Source organism: Panulirus ornatus, chromosome 3 (genome assembly GCF_036320965.1).
Source record: "Panulirus ornatus isolate Po-2019 chromosome 3, ASM3632096v1, whole genome shotgun sequence".
Classification (NCBI taxonomy): domain Eukaryota; kingdom Metazoa; phylum Arthropoda; class Malacostraca; order Decapoda; family Palinuridae; genus Panulirus; species Panulirus ornatus.
In genome coordinates, this window is record NC_092226.1 from 35,651,768 (window position 1) to 35,676,473 (window position 24,706).

General features: G+C 38.5%; 1 long non-coding RNA gene across 1 annotated transcript in view; it reads right to left on the bottom strand.

Annotated features, from left to right (window-relative positions):
• LOC139762121 (uncharacterized) overlaps nt 1-18,593 on the bottom strand; it is a 45,324-nt gene extending 26,731 nt beyond the window's left edge. The window contains exon 1 of the long non-coding RNA XR_011715681.1: nt 17,638-18,593. This is a non-coding gene — a long non-coding RNA (uncharacterized lncRNA). The remainder of the gene's footprint in view (nt 1-17,637) is intronic.
• Between the last annotated feature and the right edge of the window lie 6,113 nt (nt 18,594-24,706).

The window sequence follows — 24,706 nt, forward strand, 5'->3', positions numbered from 1 at the left end:
GTGGTTTGATCGAGTAAGTAACGTAAGGGTAAGAGAGATGTGTGGAAATAAAAAGAGCATGGTTTAGAGAGCAGAAGAGGGTGTTTTGAAATGGTTTGGGCACATGGAGAGAATGAGTGAGGAAAGATTGACCAAGATGATATATGTGTCGGAGGTGGAGGGAACGAGGAGAAGTGGGAGACCAAATTGGAGGTGGAAAGATGGAGTGAAAAAGATTTTGTGTGATCGGGGCCTGAACATGCAGGAGGGTGAAAGGAGGGCAAGGAATAGAGTGAATTGGATCGATGTGGTATACCGGGGTTGACGTGCTGTCAGTGGATTGAATCAGGGTATGTGAAGTGTCTGGGGTAAACCATGGAAAGCTGTGTAGGTATGTATATTTGCGGGTGTGGACGTATGTATATACATGTGTATGGGGGTGGGTTGGGCCATTTCTTTCGTCTGTTTCCTTGCGCTACCTCGCAAACGCGGGAGACAGCGAAAAAAAAAAAAAAAAGCTATTAAAGAAAATGTTTACCCTGAGCCAAATTTCAAACTTATGCACAAACAGAACCTAAACCTCAACCACATTATTATGATTTCATCTTCCTTAACCATATGCTTTTCATCCCAATCTGATCAGCACTCTCAACCTCACCAAAATACAGCAAAGAGGAAGGTGAAGAGAGGGAAGGTCAAACTACTACTCATCCCTCACATAATATCTAAACACATCCATTATCTTACCTGTATCCTTTTCATGAACCACACCCTTAATGTCATTCTCAACCACAAAAAAAAAAATCCAACCAGCAATCCACAGGAAAGTATGGAAAAAAGCAATTCAGGACAATTTTCACCTTCACCAAATCTTCAAATGTGTGCACAACCTCAAACTGAACATCACCCACATCATATGACATGAATCTTATCCTGAACCTTCCTCTGAACTTCAGCAATCTGTCACCAAGATGTAGAGAAAGACAAGTTCAGACCCCTTCTCATCCTCTCATAACATTTAAACTATCCCATAACAAAAGCCACAGTTCTACCATTTACCTAACACCATATTCAACCTCGATAACATAAATTTCTTATGGAACCCTAAAGGAAAGGATGACTGCACCCAACAGGGCAATGATAGGAAAAAGAAAAAGAATTCAGACCACTCTTCACCCTAACTGAACCTTCAAACTCATGCACATTAACCTGAACCACACCCACATCACATTAAAACAATTTTCCACATATCACAGTACATCATTCTCACCCTGAACCTAACTTTTAACTTTAAAAAGATACTACAAAGGGGTAGTAGAAAAATCAGTTCAGAATACTTCTCATTGTAAGGTAACATCTAAACTCTTCCATAATGTCACACATATCAAGAATCTCACCCTTAATTTCGAACACAACCATAGGAATTCCCAGTGGTACCAGAAAAGACAGGATAACAGTGCTCCACAGAAACATGATACATAAAAGCATTTCAGGCAAATCTTTAAGATAACCCAACCCTAAACCACCCTTCAAACAAATGTAAAAACTTCAAATGAATGCACAACCTTAATCTGAATCTTGCACACTTTATATTACAATAACATCATCCTGAACATCACTTTCAACCTTAGGAATTTAGAACACGTAAGATGGAAAGAAAAAAAAAGACTATTCACCCTTGCTTAGTATCTAAACTCACCCATATCCTCATTCATAATCATCTCATCAATCTCACCTTTAATTTTACCCTAAAGCACAAGAATTCTTAAAGAATCTAAGAAGACAGTGTGGTGTTGCCACAAGACAATGATAGAAAAAAGTAATTCAAGCCATTCTTCACTAAAAGGAACCTTAATATTTATGCACAAGCATAGACTGAATCTCAGCGACATTATATTAGATTAACCTAAACTATATTACATTATATCATCCTCACCATGAACCTCACTCTCAACTTCACTAAGATATCACATACAGGAAGGGCTACAGAGGGAAGTTCAGACTACTTCTTGCCTTCACATTACATCTAAAGTTACCCATAGCCTCATCCAAAACCTTTCAAACTTCACTCATAATTTCATCTACCAAAACAATTCTTACCAACATTCCAGAAGACAGGATGGCAGCACCCAAAAGATAATGATAGGAAAAAAGCAAGAAAGGTCACATTTCAATCTAACCACACCTCCAAACTCAAGCACAAGTTCTGACTGAATTTCACACTTATTTCATTACTTCAACCTCACATAGTATATCACATCAACCTTACCTTGAACCTTTCTCTTAACTTCATCAATTTTCAACAAAGGGAAATATGTACAGAATCAAATTCAGACTACTTCTCATCCTCACATAACATCTAAACTCACACAAAAGCTCATCCACAACCTTATTATAAACTTTACCCTTAATTTCATCCTCAACCACAACAAACCCTAGGGGATAAGAAGGTGGTGCCCTGGACAACAATGATAGAAAAAAACTCAAGCTTTATGCACAACCTCACCTTGAACCTCATTCACAATATGTTACATCAAGCTCACCCTTAACCTCAGAACCTCACAAATTAACTCTGAAGTGGCAAAGAATGAAGTTCAGACTCCTTACCCTCAAAACACTGAAACTCATGTATAACATAACCAAATTTCCATCAACCTCACACTTACTTTCACCCTTAATAGCAACAATTTTTAAGGTAACCCCAAAGGACAGGATAGGAGCAATGCACAGGATAATTATAGAAAAGACAGCCTGGCCAATCTTCACCCTACCTGAAACTTCACACTTGTGCACATCATCAACCTAAATCTTAGCCACATTTTATTACATGATCCTAATCCAACTTACGTCATCCTCGCCCTACACCTAACTTTCAACCTCAAAAAGATACCAAAATGGAAAAAGACTGAAGATATGAGTAAGGTCTGAGTACTTCTCACCATACAACATCTATCACCCATACCTTCACCCACAGTATTATTGACAGTCTAACACATAACTTCAACCTCAACCACAAGGATTCCTACCAGAATCCCAAAAGATAATTATTGGAAACTGCATTTCAAGCCAATGTTCACCATAACCAAATCTTCAAATTCATTAACAACCTCACCATTTTAAAGGGGAGATGTAGAAAAAAAAAAAAAAAAGAGAATTGGACTACTTCTCACTAGTATAACATCCAAATTCACCCTTCTTACCCACAACTTTCCCATCAACCTCACCTTTAATTTCACCCTTCACCACAATAGCCTAATGAGCCTTCATATTTATGCACAACCTCAGCCTAAATCTCAATCACTGTATATTAGATTAACTTTACCCATATCATATTGTATCATCCTAATCCTGAACCTCACTCTCAACCTTACAAAGATATCACAAAGGACAAGGGATAAAGAGGGAAGTACACACTACTTCTCATCCTCATATAACATCTAAACTCACCTAAAACCCCTTGAATCTCACTCTTAATTTCACACTCAATTGCAACATTTCTTACCAGCATCCTAGATGACATGATGGCAGTACTGACCCCATAGCATAATGATAGGAAAAAAAAATCAATGCCGATCTTCATCCTACCTGAAACTTCATACTTGTATACAAGCTTAATCTGAACATCACCATTAGTATAAAACCTGATCCTCAGACACATGTTATTACATAAGCCTTACCTCTTAAACCACCAAGTTACTACAAAGTAAAGGTGTGGAGAGCCAAATTCAAACATCTTCTCAACCTCACATAACATCTAAATTTATCTATAAGCTCACCTACAACCTTATCATGAACTTTACCCATAATTTAACCCTCAGTCACAGCAACTCCCATCAATATCCCAAAGCATATGACAACATCCCACAGGACAATAATAGAAGAAATTCAGGCATATCTGAACCTTAAACACCATGCACACCCTCAACCTGATGCTCATTCATATTAAGGCACATTAACTTTACCAACTTTTTACAAAAGAGAAGGTGTAGAAAAAAGTTGACTATTTCTTACTCATATAACATATAACCTAGCCCATATCCTCAACAACAATCTTCCCAACAACATCATTATCAACTTGAACCACAACCATTTCTACTTCTATCGTAGAGGACAGGAGAGTGGCACCCCACAAGACACTGACAGAAAAAAGCAGTTTGGGCCAATATTCAACATAACTGAAACTACAGACTCAGGTAAAACATAAAGATGAACCTCATCCACATTTCATCAACATTTCTGAAACTCACTTTCAAACTCACCAAGTTACCACAAAGGAATAGGTGTTTAGAGAAGTTTGAACCACTTTTCACCCTCATGTAATGCTCACACTCGGCCATAAACTCACCCACAGTCTTATCATGAACCTCACCCTTAATTTCACCTTAAACCACAACATTACCTACTAGTAGCACCACATAACACAGGAAGGCAGTACATGAAAATAAAGCATCAACTGAAAGCAATTCAGGAAAATCTTCATCCTAGCCTAACCTTGACACTCATGCAAATTCCCCAACCTGAACCTCATCCACATCAACCTCAACAATTTACCACAAAGGAGATGATGTAAAGGGAATATTTCATAATATTACATGCTCAGAAAACATCTAAACTCATCCACGTCTGCACACACAACCCTTCCATCAACCGTACCCTCAACTTCACTCACAAATGCAGCAAGTTACCACAAAGGAGAAGGTATAGATAGAAGTTTAAGCCACTTCTCACACTCATATAAAAACAAAACTTCATCTTTGATTTCTGCCTCAATCATAATCCGGCAATGGCCAGGTACCAAGGTTACTGGATTAAAGAGGTACAACCTGTACCCATTCAAGTTATCACACTTATACCAGGATTTCATAATTAAAGAAAATGAGCAGAGAAGGGCAACTTAACATATTGGCACTCTAAGCAATCTGTTTCACAAGGAAAGACTACAGACAAGCTACTAACCCTGGTAATATGGTGAAGGTTTATAAAATTTCCAATGGCTATTGTGTTAAAGGATTATGTATTGTAGTAAAAATCAGGTGACAGTGAAGACACAGGAGATCACATAGTTTTGATATAAAAGAGATATTATTATATTGTTATTTTGCTTTGTCGCTGTCTCCCGCGTTTGCGAGGTAGCGCAAGGAAACAGACGAAAGAAATGGCCCAACCCACCCCCATACACATGTATATACATACACGTCCACACACTCAAAATACATACATATACATCTCAATGTACACATATATATACACACACAGACATATACATATACACACATGTACATAATTCATACTGTCTGCCTTTATTTATTCCCATCGCCACCTTGCCACACATGGAATAACATCCCCCTCGCCCCTCATGTGTGCGAGGTAGCGCTACGAAAAGACAACAAAGGCCCCATTCATTCACACTCAGTCTCTAGCTGTCATGTAATAATGCCCGAAACCACAGCTCCCTTTCCACATCCAAGCCCCACAGAACTTTCCATGTTTACCCCAGATGCTTTACATACCCTCACTCAATCCACTGACAGCATGTCGACCCCGGTATACCACATCGTTCCAATTCACTCTATTCCTTGCCTGCCTTTCACCCTCCTGCATGTTCAGGCCCCAATCACTCAAAATCTTTTTCACTCCATCTTTCCACCTCCAATTTGGTCTCCCACTTCTCCTCGTTCCCTCCACCTCTGACACATATATCCTCTTTGTCAATCTTTCCTCAATCATTCTCTCCATGTGCCCAAAACATTTCAAAACACCCTCGTCTGCTCTCTCAACCATGCTCTTTTTATTTCCACACATCTCTCTTACCTTTACATTACTTACTCGATCAAACCACCTCACACCACATATTGTCCTCAAACATCTCATTTCCAGTACATCCACCTTCCTGCGCACAACTCTATCCATAGCCCACACCTCGCAACCATACAACATTGTTGGAACACTATCCCTTCAAACATACCCATTTTTGCTTTCCGAGATAATGTTCTCCACTTCCACACATTCTTCAAGGCTCCCAGGATTTTCGCCCCCTCCACCACCCTATGATTCACTTCCGCTTCCATGGTTCCATCCACTGCCAGATCCACTCCCAGATATCTAAAACACTTTACTTCCTCCAGTTTTTCTCCATTCAAACTTACCTCCCAATTGACTTGACCCACAACCCTACTGTACCTAATAACCTTGCTCTTATTCACATCTACTCTTAACTTTCTTCTTTCACACACTTTACCAAACTCAGTCACCAGCTTCTGCAGTTTCTCACATGAATCAGCCACCAGCGCTGTATCATCAGCGAACAACAACTGACTCACTTCCCAAGCTCTCTCATCCACAACAGACTGCATACTTGCCCCTCTTTCCATGCTCTTTTTATTTCCACACATCTCTCTTACCCTTACATTACTTACTCGATCAAACCACCTCACACCACACATTGTCCTCAAACATCTCATTTCCAGCACATCCACCTTCCTGCGCACAATTCTATCCATAGCCCACACCTCGCAGCCATACAACATTGTTGAAACCACTATTCCTTCAAACATACCCATTTTTGCTTTCCGAGATAATGTTCTCGACTTCCAAACATTCTTCAAGGCTCCCAGGATTTTCTCCCCCTCCCCCAACCTATGATTCACTTCCGCTTCCATGGTTCCATCCGCTGCCAGATCCACTCCCAGATATCTAAAACACTTTACTTCCTCCAGTTTTTCTCCATTCAAACTTACCTCCCAATTGACTTGACCCTCAACCCTACTGTACCTAATAACCTTGCTCTTATTCACATTTACTCTTAACTTTCTTCTTTCACACACTTTACCAAACTCAGTCACCAGCTTCTGCAGTTTCTCACATGAATCAGCCACCAGCACTGTATCATCAGCGAACAACAACTGACTCACTTCCCAAGCTCTCTCATCCACAACAGACTGCATACTTGCCCCTCTTTCCAAAACTCTTGCATTCACCTCCCTAACAACCCCCTCCATAAAAAAATTAAACAACCATAGAGACATCACACACCCCTGCTGCGAACCTACATTCACTGAGAACCAATCACTTTCCTTTCTTCCTACACATACACATACCTTACATCCTCAATAAAAACTTTTCACTGCTTCTAACAACTTGCCTCCCACACCATATATTCTTAGTACCTTCCACAGAGCATCTCTATCAACTCTATCATATGCCTTCTCCAGATCCATAAATGCTACATACAAATCCATTTGCTTTTCTAAGTATTTCTCACATACATTCTTCAAAGCAAACACCTGATCCATGCATCCTCTACCACTTCTGAAACCACACTGCTCTTCCCCAATCTGATGCTCTGTACATGCCTTCACCCTCTTAATCAATACCCTCCCATATAATTTACGAGGAGTACTCAACAAACTTATACCTCTGTAATTTGAGCACTCACTCTTATCCCCTTTGCCTTTGTAAGATGGCACTATGCAAGCATTCCGCCAATCCTCAGGCACCTCACCATGAATCATACATGCATTAAATAACCTTACCAACCAGTCAACAATACAGTCACCCCCTTTTTTAATAAATTCCACTGCAATACCATCCAAACCTGCTGCCTTGCTGGCTTTCATCTTCCACAAAGCTTTTACTACCTCTTCTTTGTTTACCAAATCATTTTCCCTAACCCTCTCACTTTGCACACCACCTCAACCAAAACACCCTATATCTGCCACTCTATCATCAAACACATTCAACAAACCTTCAAAATACTCACTCCATCTCCTTCTCACATCACCACTACTTGTTATCACCTCCCCATTAGCCCCCTTCACTGAAGTTCCCATTTGCTCCCTTGTCTTACGCACTTTATTGACCTCCTTCCAGATCATCTTTTTATTCTCCCTAAAATTTAATGATACTCTCTCACCCCAACTCTCATTTGCCCTCTTTTTCACCTCTTGCACCTTTCTCTTGACCTCCTGCCTCTTTCTTTTATACATCTCCCACTCATTTGCATTTTTTCCCTGCAAAAATCATCCAAATGCCTCTCTCTTCTCTTTCACTAATAATCTTACTTCTTCATCCCACCACTCACTACCCTTTCTAATCAACGCACCTCCCACGCTTCTCATGCCACAAGCATCTTTTGCGCAAGCCATCACTGCTTCCCTAAATACATCCCATTCCTCCCCCACTCCCCTTACCTCCTTTGCTCTCACCTTTTTCCATACATGGGGTATACATGGGGTGTTCAGTGTTGTAAATGGAAACGGTGAAGAGCTTGTACATTTATGTGCTGAAAAAGGACTGGTGATTGGGAAAATCTGGTTTAAAAAGCGAGATATACATAAGTATACGTATGTAAGTAGGAGACATGGCCAGAGAGCGTTATTGGATTATGTGTTAATTGATAGGCGCGCGAAAGAGACTTTTGGATGTTAATGTGCTGAGAGGTGCAACTGGAGGGATGTCTGATCATTATCTTGTGGAGGCAAAGGTGAAGATTTGTATGGGTTTTCAGAAAAGAAGAGAGAATGTTGGGGTGAAGAGGGTGGTGAGAGTAAGTGAGCTTGGGAAGGAGACTTGTGTGAGGAAGTACCAGGAGAGACTGAATATAGGAGATAAAATGAGGTAATCAAATACATTCATTCAAGGAATCATTGAAACAAGTTATTCTGCAAGAAAATGTTACTAGTGTCCCTTCCCTAGGAGAAATAAGAAGACTTTGTATTAGAAGCAAAAAAATGATCAAAGTTACAGTTGTCACATGGATATCCTACTAAACATCTTAGTTTACTTTAAATTGTGATGAGATGTTATGTACAGTCAGCTGAGGGAGAGGATACTGTATATGGAAAATCAGAGTTCAGACATCTAAGCAATGAGCTAGAGGATAAGACACTTAGCAGAAGACTGTGTACATATGTAGAGAAATCTTCTAAAATGATAGAGTACTGGAGGAGTGGACCAAGAACCAGTGAATCCATTGAATATTAGATAAGAATCAACAGTATGACAGATTAGAGATAGGAAGTGGGTCCAATGTGTGAAAAACTCCTTTCCAAATGGGCAAATAGGTAATCATACTTTTTCTAAATGGCAAAATATTTCTGTAGATGTTGGTGTTATGTTTGTAGAATTTGTGTTCATGGGTGTGTGCATGTGTATCATTTTACATGCACGTATTCACATGTGCGTATGGGTCCTCATGTGTTTTTCTGTGATCACATCTGTTTCTGTAAGCATGCGTCCATGCAAGTATTTTCCACATGACCAATTATTTGTAATTGTGCATGACTGAGTGTATGTCTACCTGCCTATTTCAGGATATGGGAAGGACTTTTTCACTTAAGGTTCCACTGGGGTAAGGTTTAAAAAAGTTTTACAATATAGAGGACAGGTTGTACAGATTGAAAAATGGTTTTAGAATATAGAGGAGAGGTTGTACAGATAAGCTGATTGTAATCACTGCAAGCTAATTGCATCACAAAAAAAATCTTGTGCTTGGTAACAAGTATACTATGAATTGAAAAAAAATATGGAAAATCCCAATACGAAGTTACAACTGAAGAATAAACCTGCTGTTAAGATTATAACTATGCAAAACAAGACTAATCATTCCTCTTTTCTATGCAATGCAAGACTAATCATTCCTCTTTTAAGAGCTTATTCATCAATGCAGATTCACTTAAAATTTAAGCGAAGTGAATTTTGACAATATAACTGACGGATCAGAAACCTTTAACAGCTGAAGCTAATCAAAACCAAAGAAGTGAAAGTGGCATGTCTAAGAGAATATGAACATTAAGATAACTAATACTTCACTGTAACAGTGAGGACAACAAGGGTTGAGTGGTACAGCTGAACGTAAGACAGATTAGAGGTACAACATGGGACCAATGTGTGCAAAACTCCTTTCCAAGTGAGCAAACAGGTAGCCAAGCCTTTTCCAAGAGTCAAAGTATTTCTGTTGATGTTGATGTGATGTTTGTAGAATATGTTATTGTGCGTGTGTGCATGTGTATTATTCTATGTGCATGTATTCTCATCTGCGTATGGGACTGCACATGTGTGTTTCTCTGCTCATGTGTGTTTCCAAAAGCCTGCATGCATATGTGTATTTTTCCACACATCCAATCATTTGAGCTTGTGTATGGGTGTATGTCTGCTTTTTTTTTAAGATATGGGAAGAAGCTTATCATTCTTAGGGCCTTACCGAAGAAAGGTTCAACAAATACACGTAGAATGTCAAAAACATGTTCTACAGACAGAAAAGAAGTTTATATGAGTTTACATGAGAAAGATAGACAACAGGGGGCCTGATTGGCCCATGACTGGGTTGTCTGAAAAAAAAAAAAAAAAAAAGCTAAACTTGACAAGAAAATGTTATTCTGCTAAGCTGCTGCACATTAGCCTTCTACTGTCCCAGTTACTGCTGTCATTTATACTGCACATTAGCCTTCTACTGTCCCAGTTACCACTGTCATTTATACAGTTTATTTCTGGCATTCTTCTCAGAATATACCTGAGTTTATAAAATACCAGTCTAAATAACTTTTGGATGTATTCATAGTCTCAGCATTCACTACATCTTATGGTATCTTATTCTACTGCTCAACACACCTATAAGAAAAGAAGCTTTTCCCACATCTGTATTACATCTTTTAACATTGAATTTTATTCCTTTTGTCCTGATAACCATATTTTCTTGTGTTTTGAAGATGTTCATGATTTACATTATCGAACTTGTTCAGGAATTTGAACACTTGGATTAAGACCGCAAAGTCTTACATTTTTTAAGGTTGAAGAGAAGAGATCCAATAGTTTTAGCCTCTCTTCGTATGCCAGATTTCTAAGGAATGGGATCAATTTTCTCACTTATTTGTACCTGCTCTAGTTTTCTTCATCTTTTTTTATGGTTTAGGGACCGAAACTGGAGTGCATATTCAAGGTGTGGTTTTACCAGAGAATTATAAAGTGAGAATATTGTTTCTGGCGTCTTGTAATCTATGTTCCTGGCAATGATACCTAACATTTGGTTGCCTTTTTACATGCTGCTTAACAATGCTTAATGTACTCCAGATTGTTGCTAATGACAACTCCTAGGTCCTTTTCTTCATTTACTTTAGTTAGAGAGTTTCCAAACAGTTTGAAGTCATAATGTATATTCTTGCCTCCAAAGTGCATAACTTTACACTTGTTTACATTAAACAGCAAACTCAGAAAGAAGAGGACAGGTAACATGACAGAGGATAAACAAGTGAATTTATAACCATTCAGATGACAAAAGATGAACTCAAAACTTTCCTGAATATAGTTCAAGAAGAACAGAAGGACAGGGATGATATAACTAGAAAAAAAGAAATTATCTATAATGTGGAGAAAAGTATGGTAGACAATGAAAAGAAAAGTAAACAGGTCATGGATGAATTTGGAGATTTACATACAGTGAATCAAAATAAACAGAGGAACCTTTCTGACAGAATCATACGATTAGGGAAGAAATCTGATCTATAGAGGCCAATGCTTGTTGCTTTGAAAACCTATGAGGAGAAGCAGTTGATCTTAAATCCTGACCAGAGAGTGAAATGGACTATCTATAGTGTGGAGAAAAGTATGGTAAATGATGAAAACAAGTCATGGATGAATTTGGGATTTACATGCAGTGAATCAAAATAAATGAGAGGAACCTTTCTGACAGAATCATACAATTAGGGAAGAAATTTGAACAATAGAGGCCAATGCCTGTTGCTCTGAAAACCTATGAGAAGAAGCAGCTGATCTTAAATCCTGACCAGACAGCTAAAAGTACTGCTTTCAAGCCTCGTACCATCAGAAAGGATATGACTAAGACAAGAAAATAAAAGATTACTTGATGTTAAAGCATTGCAAGCTAAAGACATCACAAAAAAGTTATTTTGATTGGTAAAAGCTCTACCATGAAATGGTAAAATATAGAAATCCCAAAAGGAAATAACCAGAAAAACAATCCCACTGGTAAGAACAATACTGTGAACAATAAGACTACTCATTCCTCTTTTAGGAGTATATTCACCAAAGCAGATTAACTTTTAAGTGAAGTAATTTTGAAAAATAATAAAACTGACAGATTAGAAACCTTTAACAGTTAAATAAGCTAAGCAAAGGCAAAGAAGTGGAAGCTGCATGTCTGACATAATATGAACTTTATGGTAATTCAACTGTTTCACTGTCACAGTGAGGATGACAAGGGTTGAGTAGTACTGATCTATATAGCCAAAAATATTAAATCTTACTTTTGTAGTCACAGCATAATACAGGAATATTAGTAATAAGTATGGGATAAGACTGGAATTGATGAAGATAAATTATCATTTAGATGTTTGTACAAAAGCTCTGGGAGTTCTTCAGAGAACAATAATAAATTGTTCATATCATGAGGAATGATGCTGATTTAAGAGTCAGTGTTGTACTATTCATGGTTGATTCTGACTAACCCAAGATAAATCAGAGTACAGGAAGCAACAGAGAAGAGAATCCCACTAATGACTAACATACTTAAAAAATCAGTTACAGTATTCACCCATATCTCTGATGTCTGCTCCCTCCGGGAACTCCCATCAAGTGGTGATCACGGCAACAGTCTCCACTTATCCCTGTCCTTGCATACCTCCCTCATATACACCCTTCCATGCATTCCACCTATGTTTCTCTCAATCCATTATTCCTCCACCCTATTTGCCTCTGTCACAGGTGGTCTTCACTCACACCAACCCTCTTAATTGTACTCATACACTCTCCTTGTAAACTCCCAGTCTAGCATTCTTTCCACATGTCCAAACCACCTTAAAGTATTATGTTTCATCCATTCTACCTCTAACAATTCATTCTCTTTGCATTCCTTGCCATTCCACATCTTTCATACACCCTTTCACTTCTTCCTTCATTCCATCTTGTCCCATCACATGCTCTTCTTGAATAGCTCATTTCCACAGCCTAGATTCTTGACCTTTGTGCCTCATTCCATGTCCATGTTTCAGCTGCATAGGTCAGAGTTGGGAGGAATGTGCTGCCCCTTAATCCTCTCTTCACTTCTATACTTACTTTACCTTTCAATGTTCTATCTAGGGACCCAATGACTCTTCTACCCTGTGTTGCTCTCTCCCTTCTCTCTCCTCCCATATCACCACACTTACCTAAGACAGCTCCCAGATACTTAAATTCCCCCACTTCTTCCAGTCTCCCCCCCCCCATATTCACAGCACAATTTAGTATACTTTCTTCTTTCACTCTATATGGTTTTACAAAATCTACAATTTCACTGTTTCCTTTCAGACACCATTACCTTACTTTTACTTACATTCACCTTCAATCTCCTCAGCTGAAACATCATAAAACACACCTACACCCTTTTGCAACTCCTCTGTACTCTCCACAAACAACACAGTATCATCTGCAAACAGGCTTGCCACAAGCCACAACATCTCTACCACACTCCATCTCTGCATCCCTTTCCCCTAGTTTTACTTTCATCCCTCTTATCACTCCATCCATATATACATATATCAAAAATCCACAGTGACATCACACAGTACCGCATCACACCTATTTGTATCTCAAAACTTGCTAAGCTCTCCATCCACTCTTACATACATATATGCTCCTCTTTAGAAGGCTTTTATACCATCAAACAGTTTTACCCCTATACCACATATTCTTGACACATCCTACAAAGCATTCCACTTGATTCCATTATATGCTTTCTCCAGATCCATAAAACCTGCATACAACTTCTTACCTTTCTTTGAATACTTTTCTACAGTCATCTTTACAACAAAAAATCAGATCCACACATCCCCAACCTTTCCTAAAACCCCCTTGCTCTTTACTTATATCACTTCTGTCAATTAATATTTTTGCATACACTTTTCCTAGTACAAAACAAACTTATTCCCCTATAACTGGTACACACATCCTTTGCACCTTTTTCTTTGAATAAAGAAACAATAATAGCTTTCACCCAGTCCTCAGGCCTTTCCTACCTTTAGCAATTGAGCAATCTACCATCTACCAAATGCCTTTTCCTTCTCTACAACAGCATTTCTAATCTCTTCTGTCCACAATGCATATTACTATACCAACTTGCTTTAGAATGAACAAAAAGCCCCATGTTCTGTACTTAACCTAAGAAAGGAGGAGGATGTATCAAATGATATGAAAACTTTATCTTCCACCCTAGACAAAATTGTCCATACTGTCCTATTATTCCTCTAAAAATATAACATCCAAAATGAAGATGATAGACAAATTCCCAGAAGGATGAATAATGTCAGAACAAGTGGACCTTATATTTGAAAACAAGCTTGAAACTGTGAAGAGGAAACAGAAACAAGAACCAAGAGTAGTTTTGTTGTCAATAGTGCTGTCATGACAGTGGAATAAAGGAAAATTCAGCCTCCCTCAAAAACAAACAGTTAAACAATGCTAATTGTAGTGGTCATTACTTACATAAAGAAAACACACTTACGCAATTCTATGAGGAAACTAAAAAAACTTACTATATACATAACAAAAGCAAATACATTGTATACACTTTAGTAACAACTTGAGTTTATACTCAACACCTCCACTGAAAATTTATTCAGTTTTGCTTTAGATACTGGTTTTGTAAATATGTACGCAACATTATCCTCTAATGTTACATACTGCAATTCTACAACACCATTTTGTACTTCCGATCAAATAAAATATCTAATATGCATGTGCTTTGATCTTTGATGGTGTACAAAATTTTTTGGCTAATGCTATTGCTCCTTGATTATCAGCATACAAAGTAACAAACTATTTGTCATACCCTAGAAAATCTGCAAACAACTGTCTCAAGAAATTAGCCTTCTGCTTAGCACAAGTTCATATACTTTGCTTCACATGCAGATAATACCATAATTTTCAGCTTCTTACTTTTCCATGAAATCAATGGTCCATAACTATTTACCTGGTAACTGTAATATTACATCTATCTTATGATGTACACCAGTCAAGTCAAAAACCAATCATCTTCCACGTGCAATCTGATTTTGTAAACTTTAAATCATAACTCATTGTACTCTTAACATATTTCAGTACATTCTAGCTAAACTAAAAAGTGCTGATATTGGGTTGGCCATATGCTGAGACAACTGTGTTACAACTTAAGTCCTTATACCTGACATAACATAAATCAAAACTTCCAACAATTTCTCTGTACAATTCAGCATCTGCTAGCTCTTTGGAGTCACTAATAATAATCTTGTTTACACTTGAATCACATGGGATTGACTTCGGATTACAATCAATCATCTTAAATTCATCATATTTGATATGATTTATTCAAATACCTGGAAACCATGATAATTTCCCTAAATCTTTCATCTTAAATTTGTTACACAAGGAATCCGTGACAACATGAAGTACATTTTCATTGCTGGCAGCAATAATAATGTCATCCACCCAAATGATAATAATGACTTGATAAACTTTCAATTCTGTTATAAATACATGGAGCAACATATGATTGTTCAAAATTTTCAGACAATAGAAAAGTATGTAACATATTGTACCAACTGCATCCACTGTTTCAAACAATACAATGTTTTCTTCAATTCACAAACAAGCTTTTCACTATTTTCACTAGTTCTGACAAAACCTTCTGGATGTACTATATAAAGTTCACAGCGTATATCAGCATTCAAATAAGCAGTTTTTACATCATCAACATATGAATTGAAGTAACACGAGCTGTTGGTGAAAATGTTTCTTGATAATCTATACCTTGAACTTGTGAATACCCATTTGCTACATAACTTGCTTTGAACTCTTCTTCATTATCATGACCTAGCTTCACTGCATACACCCATCTTCCCCCCAACTACACATCAACCATCTGGTAATGGTACGAGCTCATATGTATCCATCATCTGCTTTCTTCCACTGTTGGGACTCTAAAGATGAGATTGCCTCTTCATATGTTCTTGGAACATCTACTACTCTAGCAATAGTCAACAGAACAATTAGCAATGTTTATTGCATCTGAATCTGTATCATAATCCCTCAGATACCTGGATTTGTTGCACTGTCTCTAAGAATATCTTCTCTCTTGCTCATTTGTATCTTCCTTTATTTCACCATCTTGTTCACTTTCTTATGAAAGTGAACAAGTCTGTGGTTTCAAGTCTGATAACACAGGCATTGCATATTCATATACATGCTCTGGCATCACTCTTTCTTGCTCAAATTTCTCATTAAATTACCATATCTTACTCTCTTGACATCATTTTTTTATGGAAAATATACAAGATATGCTGGACTTTGACTATTGCAGCCTATAAAAATTCCCTGTTCACTGCGTGTACCTAGCTATTTTGCACATATGCATAACACACGGTTCCAAATACATGCATGTTATTCAAATTTGCTTTCTTTCCTGCCAACATCTCATACGGGTTTTTTCCAGTCCTTCGATTATAACACATGTTGCGAATATAAGCAGAAGTTTTTACAGTATAGGTCCATAATTTCTTTAGCAACTTGGCTTCTAACTATAGACACCTAGCCATGCCAAAAAGGGATTGCCATGATCTCTCCACTCTGCCATTTTGATGTGGTGAACATGGTGCTGAAAATTCATGCTTAATGCAATTTTTTATAAGAAGTGACCTAAACTCTGTAGGGGAAAAATCACCATTGTCAGTCCTGAAAAGTTTGACAGAACCAAATGGAGCAGTATCCACCAAGAATCTCTCCGTAGCAACAACTGTATCACTCTTACACGATAGTTACACCAGAAAATTATTTTCAAAAGAAATTGCATATCTAAGACCTTCTCTAGCAACAGATTCATTTGGACCTGATGAATCACAATGATCTAATACAAGTTGACAGGTAGCATGATCGTCAGCTTCTCTACTCCTATATTTAGACATTTTTCCCTTAACACATGCATTAAAATCAAAGTTCTTTTTGCCAGCAATGTTCATACCATCTACAACACCCTCTAGTTTGAGTACATCCTTAACGTTACAGTGTCCTAAAATTCTATGCCACTCTTCTACAGTCTGTGTTCTTTTATGATGACTTACATTATCAAGAAAATACAACTTGCCACGTTTCTCAATATGTACCATCTGCAGCCCTTAATTCTTAAGCCTTTGGAAGAAAACTCACAGATGCACTGCATTCTGTTCCTGCCTGCACAGAAAATATATCTTACTTGTAAGAAGGTACATACAATGTATCTTCTAACATCTATCTCTGGGGATTACCATATTCATCATAAGACACTTGCATTACCTCTGCTTAATACAACACCACTTGACCTACTACCATCAACTAATTCTATAAAGTGGTTTGAGAAATAAAAATCTTTATCAAATTTCACAAACTTTGATCTGTCACTTATGAGCTGTTGCTCCAGTCTACCAACAATGTGCATTTACATCACGACTCATATGATTATCAACAGGATCAGCGCTAGGTCTAATTGTAAATGCAAATGAATGAGGACTGTCACTGTTATATCACCACTTATCACCTGCATACTTTTTTTTTTTTACATAATTTTGTGTAATGAGTACGAGACTATTAGTCATACCACTGAGACTGTTGCCACTGAGATCTAATAGGCTTTGGCTTGTACACAATATTTTTATGACCTACCTGTGCTTTGTGGCTGCTGGTTCTCCCCTCATCAAAATTTCTTAGTGCATTCTCAAATTTACTAAAAGTCATTGGTGCTTCTTTTCGAGTCACTACAACAGAAAAAGTCTTATATTTTGGGGGTAGGCCTTTAAAAGTCATAGCCATGAGTAAGCTGTCACCGATGGCTTCACCTGGTGCTTCAGGGAAGTTGCCGCTGTCTCTGTCCGAATCACATAATCAGTAACGTTTTCTTCACTAGTCATCTTCAGTGAGGTTACCTCAGTGTATAAGGCAGTGATTCTAGGCTTACCTCTGGCTAAATAATGATCACGTACAATGTCTCGGTGCTTTCTTGTCGTCGTCCTTAGTCTCTCTTGAAGTTAGGGATAGGCAACGTTCATCTGCTCAACTGTACAACCTCGACAAACACGACATTGTTATCAGCATCAGCAGTTCTTGCCGGTAATCACATCAAGCAACTGCTGCAATCTTGAATGGCCAAACTTCCCACAACGCGTACTTTTCCTTATAACAGTTATATGGAGAAAGTAAAACAAATTTACAACAAAAATAACAAACGCATATACATTATATGTAAAATAGTAACAGAGTTCATACTCAACAGTTTCCAGGGGTAAGTTGAATTTAATTAGGAACAAAGTTGTAACAATATTCAGATGGAAGACAGGCCTGGGTCGGCAGTGGTGTCGCCCAGGTCAGATTGTGTACCACCTGGCGGCAGTTACTCACGCATCCTCGTGTGAGGCCAACGGTCAAAATGAGTTCCACGGACAGTGTTTATGAGGAGAAGTTCCTGGGTACGTCTTGAGCAGTAGTGGTGCACCAGGACCGTGTGCGTGACCCGTACGGTCAAACACCGAACCACAGCATGTTACCACAGTGACACCATCCTGTGATAATCTTTCTCCACCTGCAGCCTTGCATCTACGATCGTCCATTGTGGCTGAGGATTGGTAATTGAGGATTCAACTCGAAAAGGTCTGGAACTGTCAGGGATAGACCAGAGATCCGAGTCACTGAAAGTTAAACATTTTGAAAGTTTGTAATGGCATTGATGGGCTTCGCTTTGTGAATAGCTTATGATGCTCTATAAGTGAGAGTAGACATGTACCAGATGACGTCACCAATGAACTTGAAAAGGTAATTGTTGGAACAGAAAGAATTTTTTCAGAGATTCCAATTCAATAGACGTGACCAAGGGTTAGAAGAGAGCATTGAGCAATATATGGCTGCTCTCAGGAATATGGCAAGATCCTTTGAGTTTTGTGACTGTATGTATGATAGTTGCTATTGGGCCGGCTAATAACGGTGTCAGAGATGAGAACAGGGAAAAACTCATCTCTCAACGGAGATTAGACCTACAATCTGCCATAGACACCTGTACAGCCATGAAGGTGGCAAGATACAGTAAGAGTGTAGGAAATAATGTTAGGAATGTACAACAATAGCCTGATCAAAAGTATAAAGTTAACAAGTTTAGTGAGAAAGATAGGCTGCCATCTAGCCACAGATCTTCTACCAAGACAGTTGCTGTTTGCAAATTTTATAGTAAGACTAACGAGTTGATCAAGGAAAAATGTCCCGCCTGAAGGCGACTCTGTAATAGTTGTGGTTTGCGAAAACATTTCAGTGCTTCACGTGTCTGTACAGCATGAGTACACGATACTGTGGGCGAGAGCAGGGATAAAGTCTCCTGTAAGTAATACAGAACTGGTCAGTTGTGTAGAGACCATTCATTCTTTGCCACTCAATAAAAAAGGTATCTACCCCAAGATGCTGATCAATGGCGAACTAGTGAGAATGCAAATTGTTAGCATTTTATCTGTTAGGTATACTGGTACTGCTCATGTGTTGAAGAAGGTTACCTTCCAAATGTGGGACACTTCTACAAAGAAGGCACTGGGCAGGCGTGTTGTAAAGACAATGAATCCCAGGACGGGAGTGGAGTATGATGTTCGATATGCTATTGCTGATAATGAAACCAGTCTAATGCCATTACCTAGTGCCAGATCAGCAGTAAAGAGAGGATTAATAACCATCAATTATGATAATTTCTAGAGCATTAATGTAGTAAAGCAGATTACTGATTTGTGTACAGAATTTCCAACAGTATTTGATGGCAATCTGAATCATTGCTTGGTGGCCCTGTGCATTTAAAGATATCTGATGTTGATTGTGCTGTTCGGCTAGCCAGGAGGATCCCAGAGGCCATGAAACAAGAAGCAAAAAAGGCTTTGGATAAGTTACAACATGAAAGTAAAATAGTTCCTGAGAATGAAACAACTGATTGAGTGAATCAAATGTCTCATTACAAAGAATTCAGGTGATCTCAGGGGCTTGTATTGACCATAGACCCTTAAATGTGGCCCTGAAAAGGATATATTATAAATTGTCAGTTATAAAGGATGTTTTACCTGATTAAAATGGTGCGACCTTTTTACCATCTGTGATCTAGGGGCTGGCTACCATCATTGTGAGTTACGAGTCCAGTTTGTTGACAACGTTTGCTACTCCATTTGGGAGGTACAGATGGTTGCGTTTACCCTTTGACCTGAAGAAGGACACTGAAATCTTTCAATAGAGATTGCATCAGTCTCTAGAAGGCCTGCAGGTCTTACAGTGTGTAGCAGATGATGCACTAGTGTATGGTGATGATACAAGCCATGATGAGAGGATGAGAAAGTTTTTAGCAAGGTGTGCTGGGGTAGGAATAAGACTAAATCAAAAGAAATGCCAATTTTGTATGACTAAGGTAAATCACCTGTGGCATGTGGTGACAAGTTAGGATCTTAGGCTGATCCTAAAAAAGTGGAGGCCATAATGACGATGGAACCACCTAGTAATAAAGATTTGCAACGATTGGTCGGCGTGGTTAATTATCTTTCTAAACTTCTGCCAAATTTAGCTACTGTGTTACGCCCCATTGTCTCTGGTGGGGAAGGGTGTTGAATGGAAATGGGGGAAATGCGGAGGCTAAAGCATTTCAGGAAATTAAAAGCTCACTGACAAAAGCACCAGTTCTAAGATACTTTGACTCCATCAATCAGTAATTCAGTCAGATGCCAGCAACAAGGATATTGGCGCAGTATTGTTGCAGGAAGACTATTCTTTGTGCTCCACTAGTAGGGCACTGACTGATACAGAATTGGTATGCTACTATAGATGCGTGTCATTCATTGTAAATGCACTAGAAAAATGGCACCAGTTTACATGTGTTATACCAGTAATTGTGTATACAGATCATACGCCGCTTGAAAACATTGTGCTGAAGTCTTTAGACAAGGTCCCAAAGAGACTTCGGGCAATTCTTATGGGAGCACTTTTAAATGAAATTGAAGTAAAGTACATGAAGGGCACCCATATGTCCATTGCTGACACTATGTAGAGCTTGCTTACTTGTTCAAAATGTGGACTCCGATGAGGAGTTTGAAAAAAAAAAAAGATGTTACTTTTCTAACAATGGCTATTGATAAGATAGACTTAGGCATGAGACTAAAAGGGACAACACAATGCAGACTGAGAAGTGTTATTCAACAAGATTGGCTTGACAAGAAATCTCAACTACCTGGAACTGTCACATCATATTTCGACACGCAGGATGAACTGTCTTATGAAGATAGAATTATCTTTAGGGGTGAGAGACGTCATAAAAAGCAGTTACGGCCCGAGATAAAGGATATACAAGTTGGCCATGTGGTCACTGAAAGGTGTTTACGCTGAGCTAGAAGTGCATTGTCCTAACTTGAATGCTGAAATAAAATCAGTGGTGCAATGTTGTGAGGCTTGTACGTCTTAGGAAATTTCCCCTCAAAAGGAAACCCTAATGAGTCATGAGCTTCCTGATCTGTCTGAACTAAATGCCAATATTACATCACAACTGTATGTTGTTGTTCTAACTTTTGGAAGACAGACTATCAAACACTACCGCTCAATCTATTATTGTTAGAATCAAGACACACTGTGCTATATGTGGTATTCCTGATGAAATGATAAAAGAAAATGGTCCTCAAATGATCTCGAACACAACGTCAAAGTTCACCAGTTGATGGGGAATTATCCATTGGACCATCTCGCCTTAAAACAGCAAGGCAAATGGCAAGGTTGAGTCTAATGTCAAAAGTGCTAAGAATATGTTACGAAAGATTGAACGTAATGGTTAAGACCAATATCTAGCTCTTCTGAACATTAGCAACACGCCCACGGAGGACCACAAACCCTGTCCAAAGAACGATGTGTAAGAGAACAAAAACTATTGTACCCATTGTAGAAAACTTACTGAAGTCAGACAGTAAAGCTGGAGAGAATGGGGTAGATAAACTGAAACGTTTACAAAATAAACAGGCACCTTATTACACTGTTAATGCTCATGACCTCCCTGAATTGTGTAAAGACACATAGACTATAGAAAATCCCAATAGAAAGTTACAAGTGAAGAACAATTCCGCCGTTATACACACGAAGACTTAATCATTCCTCTTTCAGGAGTTTATTTACCAAAGCAGACTCATTTAAGTGAGGTAAATCAGAAACCTTGAACAGTTGGTAAAGCTAATCAGAGGCAGAGAAGTGGAAGTGGCTTGTCTGACAGAATATGAACTTTTAAGACAGCTTAAATGTTGCACTGTGAGAATTAGGATGACAAGGGTTCAATGGCGCTGTTACATGTAGATAAAAATATTAAACCTTAAGTCTTGAACATACAGCCTAATACAGGAATATCGGAAACAAGTATGGGCAAATACTGGAACTGTTGAGGATATTATCATTTGGATAATAACCTGCCCGTATTATGAAAAATGTTGCTAATCTAAGGGTCATGCTTATACTATTCATAACCGATTCTGATTAACTCAAGATAACTCCGAATACAGGGAGCAATGGAAAGGGGAGGCCCACCAATGAATAACATACTTAAAGAATGAACGGTTAGCGTTCCTATCCGTGACGCATTCACGGGCCGCCCAGAGTCAAGCGCAAAGGTTCGAATCCTGGTTGCGGCAGTCGGTCCACAGTCAACCCAGCTTTTCATTCTAGTACTCCTACAAGTTAAGACATCTATATAAGGATGTAATGGTGGAAATGAAGAGATGGGCAACTAGCACTCTAAACAATGTCTTCCAATTAAAGACTACAAACAAAAGCTACTAACCCTAGCATACAGATATGGCGCTGTACAAAATATTGAATGACTATTGCGATAAAGGATTATTTATGGTAGTAAAATCAGGTGACTGAAGAATTAGATCACTGAAAAAAATAAAATACAGACGATGGAATCAAATACATTCATTGAAGGAATCGTTCATACCAAAAATTCACTGCCAGAAAAAGTTGCTATAACAGTACACCCCTCTGTCCAAGCCTTCCAGTGTAGTCTAAAGAAACGTTGGAACAAGAGGCCATCGTTAAGAGGCTTCAGTTAAAATAATCGTAGATAGATGCCAACCTGAAGGCAGCGGTCTGGACATTAGCGACAGCAGAGTCCAGCATTCTACCCGAGCAAATAAACCCAAGTAATAGACCTGCTGACCCCTCGAATCAAGTGGCTCCTACACCAAGTTTACCTCTACGTACTCCAGCAGGGTGCTCCTACCCACGGACCCTATAAAGGAAAAACAAAATTAAGATATCGCTTATCATAACGAGGTGATTACAGAGCTTCACTGGAAGTGTTGGTCAGCGAGGGGCAATTTCCTATTGAAGAATTGGAGATGACCATGGCTGCCGGATGAATCCAGTTTTGCTAATTGTGTCACGTTTCCTCGATTCAGTTTAGGAAAGAAACAATTTTCTCGCCGTCTCTCCATCACTATATACGGAACCACCAAGCTTTTCAGAGTCCACCAATGATGATGTATAATTACCTCGCACAAGAATGAGAATACAATGGCGACCCTTCAAACGAGTGAACAAAAAATGTTGCTACATTTTCAAATGTCATTCTGTAAAAAAGAAAACAAAAAATCACTGAATTCAAGTTCATCGAGCACCGAGAGTCTGCCTCCATAGAAGTATATGTTTCTTAGACATTTTGTCATAAATTCTATGATTTAGTCACTGACATGTGAACAACATGAATTACACTGCGCCAGAGGTATTCCCGACACCGATCTTCAAGGATATTCACCGTTAAATCACGAACCATCAAGGAGCAACCTTCACTAAATCACATATCGAAGCACATCGAAGTCCACGGAAATGTGCGAAGACGTCACTTCAGGCCGAGCATGCGCAGAGGTGAAACTTGCGCTGAGCATGCGCAATGGTTGAATCTTACTCTGATCATGCGCAAAAGGATACTTTTTGCCGAGCATGCGTTAGTGGGGTGAAATTTTGGTCGAGCTTGCTCAAAAGATTTCTGCCCGGATAAATCTGTATGAAATCAGGCTTAGATTTAACATCTAAAAAAAAAGTATTAATCATGAAACTCAAAAGACATCACAAAAAAGCGTAAAAGACAGTAAATGGTAAAGTACTAACGACAGAAATATGAAAATCAACTCAAAATCGTCTCGAAACAATATGATAACTTTCCTCATGACAACTGTCTAATGCTTCGCAGACAGAGTACAGATTTGCAAGTATTTTGACCATCGACTTCTAAATATACACGAGAAGTAGAAAATTATCAGATTTTGATCATATATCAAGACATGGTATGGGAACAAAGCAACTTTGTTTCACGTGTGAAAATGATCTGTGCCACGTCTTTATCTATAATTAAAAATTATATACACGAAAGACAAGAAGTTAAATAAAACCTCGTGATCATTGCCTTATAAAAACAGCTGGATTGGCTCAATAAGACAGCCCTGTGACGTTGTCTGGTTGTTAAGGTCAACGTAACCGCCAAAATTATATTCAGTCCTCAGGGACGTGATAATTATTGGAAGATCTCACATACGTACTGTTTGTGGTAGACAAAAGAAAAATCATCCACATCTTGTTCCTCAAGTTTTCCCAACGTTAAGTAAAGGCATTGTTCGGTTCACACAAAATACGGTTTTACGTCAAGCATCATGTAAGAGGCTTATTCAAATATGAGGATTATGAAAGTTTGAAACTA